A 17,501-nucleotide genomic window follows, 5' to 3' on the forward strand; every position below is an offset into this window, starting at 1 on the left:
ACAAAGAAACCATAAGCTTTAGAGTACACTGTGGACATTACAAAGATCAAAAATAAGTTTCAGAATACTTGTTTATCTTCAGAAAAAAATACAATCTTAAGTGTACATTTAATTAATTCTTTCTCCCAATCCTAAATATGCACATACCGAATTATAAATGACAGTAGTTCAACAACAACACCATACATCTTGGTTTTATTTTGTTTGAAGCTGAGATGTCAACATGACAATCAAAATATCAAAAGACAAATTATTTCTCATATGAAAAACACATTTCTGTCATAATTTACCACTATTTTTGGTCAGGTATTTTATCAATGATTAATCTCAGGTCATGGTGAGATGTAGTATATTTGCTTATTATTTTTTATATTGAATTTAACTGACCATTAAATTCATTCTTTTTATTACATCTATAAAAAAATTTAATTATAAATAGGTTTCTAAAGGCAATCATTTCACACAACACTGACAGTAAATATTATTTTTATTTGCTGTAAAACTATGTTTCTTTAACTTTTTTTTAGCAAGGATTTTCATGGCCAATTTCTGTAACATACTGTGACTAAAGATGGTTTACTTATATTTAGGTTTTTATCAGTCAGCAATGATAAAAACTTGTAATGAATTATTAATAGATTTTATTGAATTTCAAAATGGATAGCAGTATCATTTTTCCTTACATTTTCTTTTGTAAAATAATTTGCAGATAAAACCAGTAAATATCACCAGGAACAAGTATGGCCAAACAAGATGGACTTCATTCTGTATTTCCCCCCAATTGTATATATAATAAACATATTATGATAATAAAATATAGATTTATTACCAAAAACACTGATGTTTTCATCTATAACAATCATTTCTTTCACCTAAAACTGTCTATCTAACATAAACAATTATTGAGAATCATTTACTAAAAATGTCTGGAAAATATGGTGTCTCTACTCCCAAAGAATTCTGAAATGCTAAGAATTTATAGTTATTTGACTAAAACCTGCTTGTCCACTTTAAAGGTGGAACTTCAGTAACATGAGTTTGTGCATGCATTACATACAGTATGTAACAATTCAGTGAGCCATGTAGGCAAGACTTGATAAGTTCTATGGCTACAATTGTATGCCTTTATTTGGAAACATAAACATTTAGCATATTCTCATCCATAATATCTTCTCTCATATAGATCTTTTAAATTTTGACTTTAAGTGGATTTTTAACCAGTACTTTTATTTTTATCTTTTTCAGTAAAAACCCAATTTTCTTGGTTTTTTTTTACAATCTTACATATATAGTTAAAACAGGACTTCACAGGCAACTCATTAATTAGATAATTCTTTGATCTCTGAAAAACAATTAGCCGAATGTAAAACAAATTGTATATGTTTTTGCATCACTTCTCTTCCTGATCTTATAAAGAATTATAAATGTATAAAGTTTGTAGTTACATATGACATCTATGTAGTGCAGTTAACTAAGGGCTCATCCTGTGGTCTAATGATTCACCAAAGACTCATATAGAAAACAAACATCAAATACAAATGTATAACAAATCAATAACAGATCTATTTCAAAAAATTATTTTAAGGGGTGACAACATTAAATCCCTTAGGTACATAAATGTACCAAACCCGGAGAACAAAAGTGAGGGAATCAAATGGAGTGGGACCAGGTACTAGTCAGCAACGTTATTGTCTCCCTGATGCTAGGTTTATACTCATGAATGAATTCTTCTACACAAAACAATAGTGAAACTAAACACTATAAATCTTACACAGCCAAACCTGCATGAGCAGTGGCGGATCCAGCCATTTTCAAAAGAGGGGGGTAACAGAATCCCAACCCAGGATAAATGGGGGAGGGTTGTGTTTTCCAACCATTTATCCCAATTCAAATGGATTGATCTTCTCAAACCCCCCTTTTTTCTCCCTGAATCTGCATGATTGATGAGCCTGTCATCTCTATAAAGAAAAAAATCTTTCTTTTCAGGTCACATGTCACTTGTTGTATCCCCAATTCAGAGTCACCTCTCGTATAAAGTCAAGGTCATTTTATGGTCCAATTGCGGACCTTTTACAATTTTGAATGTAGACATAAATTGGGAAAAAATTGGAGCATATGGACCTGAATAAAATAGTTCCAACCTTAACAATTCCATGAAACAAATGAGTTTATAATGTACCTCCCATGAAACACAACGGCAAATCTTTATAAATTTCATATCCTTCTGAACAAGTTTATGTTGCCTTGAATGAGACCAGTAACTTGGAACCCTCAGGTAACAATAACAAAAAAATTAACTTTCCTCTCATCTTTATTTTGGTACTATCAGATTATCATTCAATAATGGATTCTGTAGACTTTTAGGAATACTGAAGATCTCTATAAATCGCCGGAGTTCCCCTTACCTTCTTGAATAATTTGTGACTTTAAGCTGTGACAAAGGACCCAGTGGCGGATCCAGGGGGAGGTTTCCGGGGTTGGAACCCCCATTTTTTTGGACGATAAATGCATTTGAATGGGGAAATATAGTTGGAAACCCCCTCCTTTGTCCTGGGTTGGGAACCCCCTCTTTTTAAAATGGCTGGATCCGTCCCTGGGACCAAAGCTTTCATCAGCATCTTATATCTCTTTTTAAAAGTTATAGTTTCAGACCTTTAATGTTTTGATGCCTTGAAATGCTGTCTCTGCTTTCAATGCAGATATGAACCAATTTAGTTAAACGTATTAAGGTTAGTATATTATCAAGTATTGAAATTTAACACAAATCAATTACATTATACAAAAATTTACATTATAAAGACATGAAGTTTATGTCTCAAGTAATGTGTGATGTAGTATATAACTGTCATACTGGTCAAATTTCAAATATTTTAATATATACTGTTAACAGTATATATTTTAAATAAGTTTTCTCTTTAATTCATATATAGTTGCAAATGATCAGTTATGAATTTCAAGGACCCAAACCAAGACAGGTCATTGTTTATTATCTTTTAAAAATTGGAATATAACAATGTATAACTCAATTTCTTTTTTTGGTATGAAAAAAATATTTTCAACTTATTATTTTGAAGATTTCAATAACTCCTTGATAAAATAAGTATTTTTTAATCGTAAGATATCAATACTATTTTTAAATCAAAAGATAATAAAATAAACAAATTTATAAAAGTTGAAAAAACAAACATAAATCAAACATAAATATTTACAACTTACCAAGAAATGAAATTATGTCCAAAATCGAAACATCAGGTAAATGATTTGAAAATTAATATAAAAAATCCAGGAAAAAAACAGAATAAAAATCGGGAAATTGAAGGACAAGTAACAAATGACAATAAGCATTAAACTTTATCCATGTGGTCAGTTCAGGTATTATAAGTGATGTGTATTGCCTTTGTGATTGATAGGTTACCTGTGGGGGTCACAGTGGGGTAGCTTATTAATTAGACAGAGTCACTGTATACCACAAAAGGTATTTGTAAACTTGGGAAGTGTATACACTCTTTATATAAGTATACAATGGCTTTTATCTCAGCGATGAACAAGATTAAATGTACTAATGTTGCATAATGGTAAAACTGTCTTTTAAAAATATTCTACAGTTTTAACATTGAACTTTTGATACAAAATTGTACCAACTCGTAGAATGAATCAGCTCTTTAATGTTTTATTTGAATTGATAATTCTCCTAGTCAAAATATTTTTCCTCAAAGTGTTAAGGTTTTGTGCACTCTGTTTAAGGCCTAAGATAATATTTTTCTATTGGAATTTATACAAAAATACAAATCCAAAAAAAATCTTGATTTTCTATAAGACTACACATTTATATAAAGGGGTTTTATAACAATAAGTACCTCATCATAACATTCTTATGATTGGTCACTTTGCCTAAATTTATTGACCAGTTGATGAAAACTAACCCTAACCTTTAAAAATAACAGTTTTATTGCTTGTTCTTTTAGAAACATCTAAAAAGGATGCTTAAACTGCAAAATTTAAAGTTGGTCTTTCTTTTCAACATTGGCAATAAAAACAATCACATTATGTGGACTTCACAATTTCTTTCCATCATAGGCATTCAGAGGAAAGCTTTTTGGGGGGAGTTTTTTTATTTATTTGATTTTTTTTTTTATTTGCTTCTTGTAATTTCTCACAATATTATCTAATAGAAGTAAGACATGCATGTTGGAACCCATTTTTTTTTGGACAATCAATGCATTTGAATAGGGATATATAGTTGAACCCCCTTTTAAAAAATGTCTGATACACCTGGGGGAATCAGGGCCTGGGATGAAGGTGGTAGCTTTCAAGCCTTATTCTTGTCAGTTTTTAAGAAAGATATATCTGGGACACCTAAGATACATGGATGAAAAACTATAGATATGCCAGGTAAAAATTTCCCAATTTCCTCCTCATTGAATAATGATAATGTGGGCACTTTATATACTAATTGAATTATTTCGGTCAAGTAGAATTAAGAAAGCCAATTATTTGTTGAAAAAGTTTTGTCCACAGAAAATCACTATGCTTTAATCGGATCATAGGATGCCTGGAGCAAATCATAACAGATCAAGAGTCGATTGTAACAGATCAGAAATAAAATGTGTATTGGTTTGTCACACCTGAAATTATCGTACAGGTAAAACACCTGATCATTATCATCAAAGATAACATATACATTAAATATACTTATGTGACTATATCAAAAACAATACCAACAATTGATTTGACTCTAGACAGTACAATGTATTAGAAATAAAGACATATAATAAATAAATATTCGGATTCACTTTATGTATAAGACAGAACTTTAAAATTTCATTATAATTTGTGGTAATATATCATTCAATGTTTTAATATTAATATAATTTTTCTCTTTTTAGACAAATTCATTAACTTTAAATTGAATCTAAAACCATAAACGATGCCATTTCAGTGTTCCAGCTTGAATCTCAGGGCAGAAGGGTGCTACTTGTCTGAAAGGGCACTTTAGCGCAATAACCCAAATTGTAAGGGCACTGTTTGGCAGTGTATTAATAACCTTGAATATATGTATTATATATTGCTAGGCTCAGCTGCAGAACATTACTTGTATTTTAACCTTATTCAGAAATTAATGTGTTCCAAGTGTTGGTTCCAGTAAGATTTTTTTATTATCAAATTATCATACCATGACACAAAGCATATCATTTTAATTGATGTAAATTTATGCAAACTGTCCATTTTGATCAGGAAAAAAATCCTTAGAAAAATCTTTTTTTTTATTTTATAATTTATATAACTTAATTATACAAGTCTATAAAAATAAACAAGTAGTTCTGAAAGATGGAGCTAAACAAAATTGAATTTGTTATGTAATTAAATTATTTACATTAAAACTACTTGTTTAGACATATAGTATTTGTGTTATTGAAAGTTACCTAACTTGTAAATTGCTACAAAAAAGTATTAAGAAGTGCACACCAAAGTGCTCCTAAGTAGGGAGTTTTATAAATATAACAGGTGATACAAGAGATGATTATATTATAATGATGCAATAATACATTGCATATATTACAGAAGGTATAAACTCCATTATGATGAAAAAATAAAAGCATTTGTTAAGTGCTCCTATGTAAGGAGGATTATAATACAAGAAATAAAACAGGAAGTGGTGCAATCTTGTTATGTTCAAATACAAATTTCTTTGGTTCTTCTTTTAATTTCATACTCGTGGTTATAAAAACAAAACGTTTTTACCAATCTACCAATTTACTCAAAACTTAGTCTGCCTTTTAAATTGTTTTAAATTTTCTTTAAAAATATTTTTTTTTATGTGTACATATGCTATGATACGTAAACATTACAAATGGCTAACATGTCAGCATTTTCATTCTGTATTAAATATCTAGTATTTGTTCAATTATCTTAAATCCACTAATTAGCAGTGAACAATCATTAGCAGAGGTGATAAAACTGCCAAAGGCATTAGGTATTTAACTTAATCCTATTGTCAGTTAATTAGTGTTACACAATCACTCGGGTAACAATTTTACCGGAAACGCCAGAAGGCATGAAATTTGTAAAATGTATCTTTTGAAAAGGCAGAGGGGGGCATTCTTTGGCTTTGGAGGGCAGAAGGGCGGGGGTAAGGGCACCAAGGGCGGGGCGCCCTTCTATTTAGGGCAGGCGGGAACACTGCATTTATTTGAACAAGAGTGCACACGCTGAAATGTCTCGCCTTCTATACTAATCATTGATATTATGTTGATAGTCCTAAGTATAAAGCTAAGCTTTAATACAACTGTCACATAAACTTAACATTAACCAAGTCCAAGATAACTAAACAAAGACCAATGAACCTTGAAAATGAGGTCAAGGTCAGATGAACCATGCCAGGCAGACATGTACAGCTAACAATGCTTCTAAACAACATATATAGTTGACCTATTACTTATAGTTTAAGAAAAATAGACCAAAACACAAAAACTTAACACTGTGCAATGAACCGTGAAAATGAGGTCACGGTCAAATAAAACCTGCGCGACTGACATAAAGATCATAAAATATTTCCATACACCAAATATAGATGACCTATGGCATATAGTATTAGATAAAAAGACCAAAACTCAAAAACTTAACTTTGACCACTGAACCATGAAAATGAGGTCAAGGTCACATGACATCTGCCCGCTACATAGGTACACCTTACAATCATTCCATACAACAAATATAGTAGACCTATTGCATATAGTATGAGAAAAACAGACCAAAACACAAAAATTTAACTATAACCACTGAACCATGAAAATGAGGTCAAGGTCAGATGACACCTGCCAGTTGGACATGTACACCTTACAGTCCTTCCATACACCGAATATACTAGCCCTATTGCTTGTAGTATCTGAGATATGGACTTGACCACCAAAACTTAACCTTGTTCACTGATCCATGAAATGAGGTCGAGGTCAAGTGAAAACTGTCTGACAGACATGAGGACCTTTCAAGGTACGCACATATCAAATATAGTTATCCTATTACTTATAATAAGAGAGAATTCAACATTACAAAAAATCTGAACTTTTTTTTCAAGTGGTCACTGAACCATGAAAATGAGGTCAAGGACATTGGACATGTGACTGACGGAAACTTAGTAACATGAGGCATCTATATACAAAGTATGAAGCATCCAGGTCTTCCACCTTCTAAAATATAAAGCTTTTAAGAAGTTAGCTAACACCGCCGCCGCCGCTGCCGCCGTAGCCGCCAGATCACTATCCCTATGTCGAGCTTTCTGCAACAAAAGTTGCAGGCTCGACAAAAATGAAGGTAAAAGACATCTGATTTTAGTGTAGACCTTTGATACATTAGACATGATGCATCAACAGACAAAAAGATATTCCTTTATAAATTGTAGATGCTTTACTAAGATCTCTGGACTTTTACAAATCAAAGCGTGAAAGCGCTGTAAAGGCAGTTTATTACAGGTTGTGTGTATTTCTAGTCCAGTTATATCATTATCTTCCATAGAACAGAGGTGGTTTGTAGAATTTAAGATTTAGAGTTCTTTTGTACCTAGTTCACCTATATCTATAGTCTACTGTTTACAGTATATTTTCTGTGCCTCGCCATGAAATGCATTTTTAGCCATGGCCTTGTCAGTTTGCTTTAAATTTATGAGTTTGACTGTCCCTTATGTGTCTTTCGTCCCTCTTCTTTAGACATATAAGAACTTTTCCTTTTCAATATAAATAGACTATTTTTAATTATTGATTGTATACGCATATTCTATACTCCCATAAGAAGTTCACAAAGATTGACTAGTCTCTGTACTGTGTGTATAGCAAGAACATCAAGTAACATAATGGTAAATGTACATAGTAACACATCAACTTTTTTGATGACCATACCTGCCAACTGTCAGTATTTGCAGAGTATTTCCCCCATCGAGCTCGAGGCTCCCAAATGGAAATTTTGTAAGAGCAATTTTGTCGACTATTTTAAAGAAAACAATTAATTCAACAATGACATTGAGCTTGTTTATGCACGAAGAAGCCAAAAACCACATTAGAATATATTTGAAGGGAATCCATGACAAATCGCCCCATTAGCAAATAGCCCCACTTTTTCACTAACTCGCCCCACTTTAAAAAAAAACTGCCCCAACCTGGATAACCAAATCGCCCCACTTGTGAAATGTGTTATATCCCTTAATATTACTCCTGCCAACTTGCCCCAACTTATAGAAAACGATAATATCTAGATAAATATATTATTAACCAGGAAGAATTTACTAATGCCAACTCGCCCCACTCATGTAAAAAGATGTTATCCCGTTGTATATAAGTTAAATTCCGTTAATATTACTCCTGCTAACTGGTCCCACCTAATGGAAATCAGTGAAATCTAGATAAATATATTATTAACCAGGATGAATTTAGTAATGCCAAATAAAGGCAACAGTAGTATACCGCTGTTCAAAACTCATAAATCCAGGGACAAAAAACAAAATCGGGGTAACAAACTAAAACCGAGGGAAACGCATTAAATATAAGAGGAGAACAACGACATAACACAGAAACGGACCAAGCATCAGACAAAACACCACGAGAATAACAAATATAACATGAAAACCAAATACATGAATTAGGGATAGACAAGTACCGTGCCACGTCTGATCTCAATATCTCAAAAATAAGAGAAAACACAAACGACTCAACGTTAAAATGCAACACACACAGAAACGAACAATAATATACATGTAACAATGGCCATCTTCCTGACTTGGTACAGGACACTTTTAAAGGGAATAAAAGTGGTGGGTTGAACCTGGTTTTGTGGCATGCCAAACCTCGCACTTGAATGGCAAAGTTAAATATAACATTGAAATGACAACATATTACAGGACTACAATACAAATAAATAGGAGAACATATTAGACAAAGAAAAACATGATTAATAGATAACAAAAAGCATCAGGTTTAAAATTCAATACGCCAAAAACACACAGGACTTACAAGTGACGCCCAGATATAAAAGATCGAAAGAGAAAAAAGTACAAAGTTGTACAGCACTGGAGATAAAAAGTTGAAGCGGTTTCGCCAAATACGGCATTGTTTTTATGCCCGGGATAAGAACATTCTTATTATATAGAACAATTCATGCTATTGCAAACAGTAAATTTTATCAAATGAATATGAAAGAGATATACATACATTGTAAAGAAACTGAAGTATTAACTAATTACAGAAAACTAAACCCCGAATACATAACGCCCAGATATAAAAGATCGAAAGTGAAAAAGGCACAAAGCCGCACAGCACCGAAGACCAAAAGCTGAAAAGGTCTTGCCACTCTCCCCACTTATGGAAAAAGATGTTATCCCGTTGAATATAAGTTAAATTCCTTATATTGCATTATGATACAATTAACAGGTTTCTTTTCAATTGTTATGCAAATAACTAAGCTTCAAAACTTAGTTATTCTTCAACAATACATTTTTTTTAAGAATTATAATTTCAGTATATCAATAATAGTAATTAAATAAATTTTCGGTATGAGTTTTTCTCATTGTTTGAGATTGTACAGTAGTACCTGTAACTGCTTATACCTATTTCTTATTCACTTTTGCTTGATAAACTCACTAAATATCATGTATATATACATTGTACCACATCTCCTTATTTTTATATGCATTCCAATAACATGAACAATTGTAATTCAATTCTATATACCAAAGCAAAATGAACTGCACCACTTTCATTCACTAGTATGCATCTTTTGGCAAAATACAAGTTCTTAAATGACACAAGATATATTTATTGATAAAAAAAATAAAATTTAGTATACAACTCTTTAACAGGTATAAAAAAAAGCACAGCTGTGTCATAACTTGTGAAATCTGTGCTGAAAACATAGACATTGATGGTATTTGAGTAATTCCATATGTGAAGCTCAACATTAGCTCGTCAGTTGGTGGTGGACAGTTATAGTTCCTTTCTGCAGGCTAGGATGAATGACTTTTCAGGAAAACCAATTTCACAAATCAAAACTTTCCTCTAGATTTCTCCTACAATATTGATCCAGTTTAGTTCTTTTGGTTTAATTGGACACCGTCCTGATTTTTAATTTTGCAAACCATTCAGTCTCTTGCTTGCAAATGGTGCATGAAAATAGGATTGGTATGGCAGTAGACAAGTCTCTTTAAAGTGGGTTTGTGCCCTGAAAAAAAGTTTTATAACTTAAGTTTTTTTGAAACTTGTGCAACACACATACCTAAATAACTATAACATAGAAGAGAGGATCATTCGTGTCAATGTTTTGTTCCTGTTTACATTGTCATTGATATTTTTTCAGAAAGCCTGAGGCATAGCTCATGAATTCCTGTCATTACATCCTAAATTAACATAATTACTGCTAGAATAATTATCAGTATGATATACGTACACTATCATTGTACAGCCCAAGTCTTCAGTATATATCATTGTTGCATTCATTCACTCCTGTGTTCAGTCGTTCATAAATATTTAAACATCAACAAATGAACTTTAAATTAAAGTTCATTTGTTGATGTTTAATTATAGTTTAATAAGGACAAGAAAACACTAGAAAAGATACGTACATACAACCCGTGTTTAAGTGTATTTGAAAGAGAAATATATCTGGTTAAACGATGTATAAAGGAGGAAAAAATTGCAGATATTGCATTACGATGCTTTCTACCTAATAGCACGTGGATATGTTTACATATTTAGACTTGACCCAGTATGACCCGTACCTTGTAGGTCACCGCCGTCGTTTAAACACTAGACTACAGTCGTGTATAAGACAATAAAATGCTTAAGCCTGTACTTTTTGTGTGAAGTAAATGTGTTTTTTCTGTACATTTAAATTGTTTTACCTGATAGCAAGGACGTATATCTATCCGTTTCCTTCTCAATTCACTTTGTCAATTTCTTCGAGCTCCTTCAAAACATACGTATTACTGCGCCCGGAAGTGAAAAAAATATTAGAAATCCTCGTAAAATAATGCTATTTTCAATTTTGTGGAATCCATTTTGTTATATTTATTATATAAAGATAAAAAAAGTTACGATTAATTATGAATTTGCATATCATTATACGGAACGTTTATGGACTATTTTTCCATAGCTGTAAGTCGGTCATTTTGGCGGGAAATCATGTACACATACACACGTAGATTGGCTGGTACCTGATCGTAATGTTACACATCAGATATATCAAATAGCTAATACCCGGAACGTAGTACCGGGAACCAGGATAATACGTAGACAACATACATAACTAATACCGAAATTGAAAACGCTTTACGGTTTCTCGTTTATAAACTGAATTCCGCTTTGAATTATAGAAGATGCAATATTAATCATGTTCAGTCGACTTTTCATTGTTATATCAACGTCTGAACTAATTAAAAAATCTTTAGATCTCAGATAACACTCGAAATTGATCCGACCTCTTTCCACACGGAATACAAATAATGATAGTTTGTAGTCAGGTTGACTGCTTATAATGCAAAATACACATTAATAACAAGTTCTATAAAACGAACAATACACACTGATCGTTTCTTTAGTCCCCAATGTAAATGAAAGAAACAAAAACCATATCATACCATAAAAAGAAGAGGAGAAATTCGAACATTTCCGGATCTTTTTCTGGCCAAAAGACCCCCTGCATAGATTGCGTATGAAAAGATTAACCTCATGACTTGAAAGTCAGGCCTTAAAGCACTGCCTTTAAAAACACAAAACAAGCTGAACAATTAAATCAATAAATGAAAACTGACTGGGCCAGGAGACTATAAAAGAGGGACGAAAGACACCAAAGGGACAGTCAAACTCATAAATCTAAAACAAACTGACAATGCCATGGCTAAAAATGAAAAAAGACAAACAAACAACAGCACACATGACACAACATAGAAAACTAAAGAATAAACAACACGAACCCCCCATATAAAAGTCAGCTATCTAATCTCTAACCTGTCTGTCCTATAATGACTTCATTTTTATTTATTTAGTTGAACTTTTAGAGTCAAAGCATTCATCTTTTGAAATCTTCAGTAAGGCAGCATCATACTCCTTCCAAAACTCTTTTAAGTAAATGTAACACAAGAGTGCACAATCTGAAATGTCCTGCCTGCTTTACTGACCATTGACTTATGTTGCTCACTAGAAATTAAAGCTTTACTCCAAGTATCATAAAACCTTACCATGATACAAGAACATGAGGTCATGGTCATATAAACCAAACAAGAAATACATGAACACCTTTCAATCATTCCATACACAAAAATAGTTGATCTTTTGCTTATAGTTTTTTATGATCAAACTTAACAATGAAAACTAAACATTGACCAATGAACCATTAAAATGAGGTCACGGTCATGTGAACCAAACCAGAAATACATATACACATTACAATCATTCAATACACCAAAAACAGTTGACCTATTGCTTAAAGTTTTTTAGGAACACACTTAAACATTAAAACTAAACATTGACCAATGAACCATTAAAATGAGGTCATGGTCATGTGAACCAAACCAGAAATACATATACACATTACAATCATTCAATACACCAAAAACAGTTGACCTATTGCTTAAAGTTTTTAAGGAACACACTTAACCATTAAAACTAAACATTGACAATGAATCATTGAATTCGAACAGAACGTTGACTTTAACAGTGCTTATTTGTTTTCAAGGGGGTCTTCCCAACCCCTCGAACCCCCCTGGCTACGGGTATGGAAACTTCATAATGTAAGGCATTTTTATATCATTCAGGTCTTCCAACTTTTAAAATATATAGCTTTTAAGTAGTTTAAGTTCAAGCCTTTGTGACTGCCATCCCCTGGCTGGATCACTATCCTTATGTAGAGCTTTCTGCGACTGAAGTCAAACACACATACTAAATAGATCATATAAATCCACGTATACCCAACATTCTCTTTTATTCACATTTTGTAATATTGTGCATAAAATTTCCTTGTCAAATTGTTTTTCATGAAAAAATATACAAAATTGAAAATAAATCTATCAAAAGCAATTTCAAAGACAAAAGCATTCTTACCTTGAGATAAGATTTATTTCTATGATACAGAAATGGATTTTATTTGGTATAATTTTTCAATTTTACTGATGTATTATATTTTTCATTGATTTTTCAGCAGCATATAATTTTTTCAATAGATTATTGTTCATTGAGAAAACTTACCTTTTTTATCTATTCTAGAAATTAATATGTTCGATCACTTATTCATACATAATACAATGTAGCAGTAAAATGTATTTTTCCCATAAGATGTTAAATTATTAAGGCTCTATTAAGTCTATGTGGGTGTTACAAACATGAACAATGAAGACATTAGCGATAGTATATTCCCTTCATTTACTCTGAACTGCCTATGTTGTCTCATGGTAGCATGTTCACCTCAAGTATGTGAGGTCTTGGATTCAAAGAAAATACTTCAAAATTGGTATTTGCTGCTTTTTGGTTTAGTCAACCCAAGTTAATGAGCAAGGGCAAAGACAGGTTGGCTTGGAATCTGTATAATGTTTCAGGAGTCAATTTCACAAAAATACTTACAACCAAGATTGATTTTACATCATGAATAAGTACATATAAAAAAGAAGATGTGGTATGATTACCAATGAGACAACAGTCCACAAGTGACCAAAATGACACAGAAATTAACAACTATAGGTCACCATAAAGCCTTCAACAATGAGCAAAGCCCATACCGCATAGTCAGCTATAAAAGGCACCAAAATGACAATGTAAATCAATTTAAAAGAGAAAACTAATGGCCTTATTTATGTAAAAAAAAATGAACAAAAAACAGTGTATATAAAGTGCGAATCCAGTCAGTTCATTTTCACTGTTGTATGCGAGTATGTTCATTGTAGAATAAAGGATCATGGGAAAACTTTATTTGTTTACGTTTTGAAAATACCAAAATAATTGATTTGAAACTAAATTTTAACATATTTTCATTATGATGTAAAATAACAGTATTAAAGTGCAAATATGTGTTATAAAAGCAACATAACATAGAATATCAGTTATTAAAAGCGATCCATTTTCACTATAGATGCGATGAATTATCACTGTATGGCATTCATTTCTGATGTAGAATTCTCGAATATGCGATGAATTTTTATTGTAGATTAATGTTATAATTAGACTTGCAACAAATGAAAAACTTATTTGATTACTTTGATATTTATATCTATTTATAACTTGTATATGTCTATAGAAACTGGCTGGCCATTTATACGTTTTCCCACAGCATTGACATGTGTGAACAGTAAACTGAAATGTTTCCCCGCAATGTTTTTTTTCCGGTTCGTATATTGCTATGCTGTCGTTATCGTTTGCGTCGTCCGAGGACCCATTTGGTTTCCGGACAACTTTAATTTAAGTGAATGTATCTATATAAATTTGAAAGAAGGTTCAATACCACAAAAGGAAGGTTGGGATAATGTTGGGGATGATGGTTCCAACCGTTTACGAAAAAGGGGCATAAAAGAAGCATGTTTTTAGTTTCAGGATAATTACTTGTGTATAAGAATTTTGATTGTTCTGAAATTGTACCACAGTGTTCAATACCACAAGTAGAATGTTAGGTTTCATTTTGGGGTTATGGTACTAACAGTTTAGGAATGAAGCAACAAAAAGGGACAAAAAACAATCATGTTTGTAGTTTCCGGATAATTACATGTACGTTTTTTTTTTATCTTTTTCGCATTATCACAAAGGGAAGACTGGGATTTTGTTCGGGGATAACTGCCCCAAACATGCAGAAATTAGGGGCAAAAGAAATGGCAAAACAAACATTTTTCTAGTTTCCAGACAATATCTTGTGTTCAAGTGTATGGACCTCTCTAAAATTGTACTACAAGGTTCATTTACCAGAAAGGAAAGACTGGGATTTGGTTTGATGGTTATTTATCCTAGAAGGAAAACAAAATGTTATGGGCGGGAAGAAACCTTCAGTTGCACAGTATTTCGCATATGATTTAAGATCTCCGACCAAATTAACCTTGTGTCAGAAACCTATATAACGTCATAAATTTGATCACAATCCAAATGCAGATAGTATAATCAAGCTTTAATATTATGTCCAACTTTGCCCCAACTGTTCAGGGTTCGATCTCTGCGGTCAGCGAAGCATTTTTAATGTTTTACTATAAAACAAGCAGATGTGATTAAAAGTTCCTGTTGCTTTCTTCATATGGTAAGCTATGCCAGCATAGGCGTATCCTGGTGGGGGGGGGGGGGGGCTTGGAAAAAATTGGTTGATTATATATGGAATCACTGAAGCATGACTTGAGCCCCCCCCCCCCCCCCCCCCTTTTTAGGTCAGCCATCGGGCCCGCCTTACAAAACGTTTTGGATCCGTCACTGCCCAGTTCTGCTTTTGAAATGTTTGGAACAATGAGTACAAATCGGGCTTTCTCCATGCTATCAGTTGTTATGCTTATTGAGAAGTCTTAAAATTTTAATTCACATGGGTCACATTTTTTTAACCCATTAGTGTGGATCTTCTTATGCCTGGGAAAACTAGATACCCATTTTGTCTTGAAAGGACAATACGTGCATTGGTATGAAGACCCCTCCTTAATTTTAGTTTTTTTTTCTGTGATTCATCTTCACTTGCCTCCCCTATTGTTCAGCCCCAAATGTTTCAACATCCATATTCTGAAGGAAAGATGGTTTTTACCTCGATTGTTGCTTCCCTGAACAGTTTGGGGTAAGCATGTACACAACATTCAAGCTAGACTTCATTTTTGATGAAATAAAAAAAATGTTGAATTTCGGACCCTTTTGGGCCTCAATGTGGACCATTTCGATAACTTGGCCCAAAACACCAAAATCCCAAATTTAAAAACACGGTAAGATTCAGCATTCCAACGTACCCCAAATATTCAACTGTTGTTGAAATCCAAAAGAATTTATTTCTTGACAGTTTGGACCCCACAAACTTGTTAAATGGGCCAAAAATTGAAAAAATAATAATAAACACAATCATGTATGGATTCAGCCTACCAAAGAACCTCAAATTTTATTTTGGACCCTGTGGGCCAATTTAAAACCGGACCTAAAATCAAAAATCTTACTTGAAAACATCATTGAAATTGGTCAAGAAGTGATTTATAAAAAAATATTAAAAAGTATTGTTGTTTTTATCCCATTCTATTTCGATAGACATGCGAGATGTACGTATTCAGTGGTGAAGTTTCAATGTATTGGATAGATATAACTACACTTTAAATAAATATTCTGATGAATTATAAAATATTCTATGACATGCTTCTTCTGATTGGTAAATAGACCCATACTCGAAATCCAATGATAACATTTGTTTGCACATGTGTATAATGACTACTGCAGAAACATGAATTTTATCAAATTGGCATGCATTTGAAAATATTTTGCATTAATCTAAAACCACTTTCAACTCTGAAATGATCCACATATTGTTATATTATGACAACGATGTGTTTTATTTGAAATAAATATTAATTCTATTGAATTTATTGAAGTGTTCAATCAAACTTTTCATCTCAAAGTCAGCACTATCAAATCCTTTTCTTACTTTAATTATTGTTTGTGCAAGACGATTGAATTTGGAATTTAATGCATAAAAATTAATAAAATTCATACAGTGAAAATGCACCGCATATACAATACTAATGAATCGCTCTACAGTGAAAATGAAAGTAAAGTATCATTATTCCACAGTAAACATTACTTGCATAAAGATAGCATCATAGTGGAATCAATACAATATGGGCAAACTGAATAACAAAAGCTATTCTATGTTATACAACATTAATAATTGTGTTGTAATGAATATTTTTTTGCAACTACATCTTTCCTGCTAGTTTTTAATCACCTGCACGATTTGTTCGTAAAACGTCCTAAATGTTCAACTATTTCGGTATATATTTCACGTATGGATGGCTCTCGGCGCGATAAAAACCCGTTCCCATCTCTTACTTTGTATAACTTGTATTATTTATCACTAAATATAATACATGTGAACAATTTTCTTCATTTTCTTCAAAAATCATAATTTTTTCGTCTGTTTATTTACCATTCTACATCAGAAATGCATGGCATATACAGTGAAAATGGTATTTTAGGATCTTTTCGTAAAACGTCCTAAATGTTCAACTATTTCGGTATATATTTCACGTATGGATGGCTCTCGGCGCGATAAAAACCCGTTCCCATCTCTTACTTTGTATAACTTGTATTATTTATCACTAAATATAATACATGTGAACAATTTTCTTCATTTTCTTCAAAAATCATAATTTTTTCGTCTGTTTATTTACCATTCTACATCAGAAATGCATGGCATATACAGTGAAAATGGTATTTTAGGATCCGCACTTTACATACACTGAAAAAACAAATATGTAACACATAAACAAACAACAACCACTGAATTACAGGCTCCGTATATTTATGATCAATCTAAGT

The 17,501-nt window shown here is 32.3% G+C and overlaps 1 protein-coding gene and 1 long non-coding RNA gene across 2 annotated transcripts in view; both read right to left on the bottom strand.

Moving 5' to 3' along the window:
* Positions 1-17,501, bottom strand: part of LOC143047997 (uncharacterized) — a 184,530-nt gene that overhangs the window by 128,634 nt on the left and 38,395 nt on the right. The gene's annotated exons all lie outside the window — the stretch shown is intronic.
* On the bottom strand, positions 9,786-11,752 carry LOC143047996 (uncharacterized). The gene is made up of 2 exons (XR_012969706.1): positions 10,883-11,752; positions 9,786-10,203 (listed from the first exon to the last, which is right to left on the bottom strand). It is a non-coding gene; the product is annotated as an uncharacterized LOC143047996 (long non-coding RNA).

Source organism: Mytilus galloprovincialis, chromosome 10 (assembly GCF_965363235.1).
Source record: "Mytilus galloprovincialis chromosome 10, xbMytGall1.hap1.1, whole genome shotgun sequence".
Classification (NCBI taxonomy): Eukaryota; Metazoa; Mollusca; class Bivalvia; order Mytilida; family Mytilidae; genus Mytilus; species Mytilus galloprovincialis.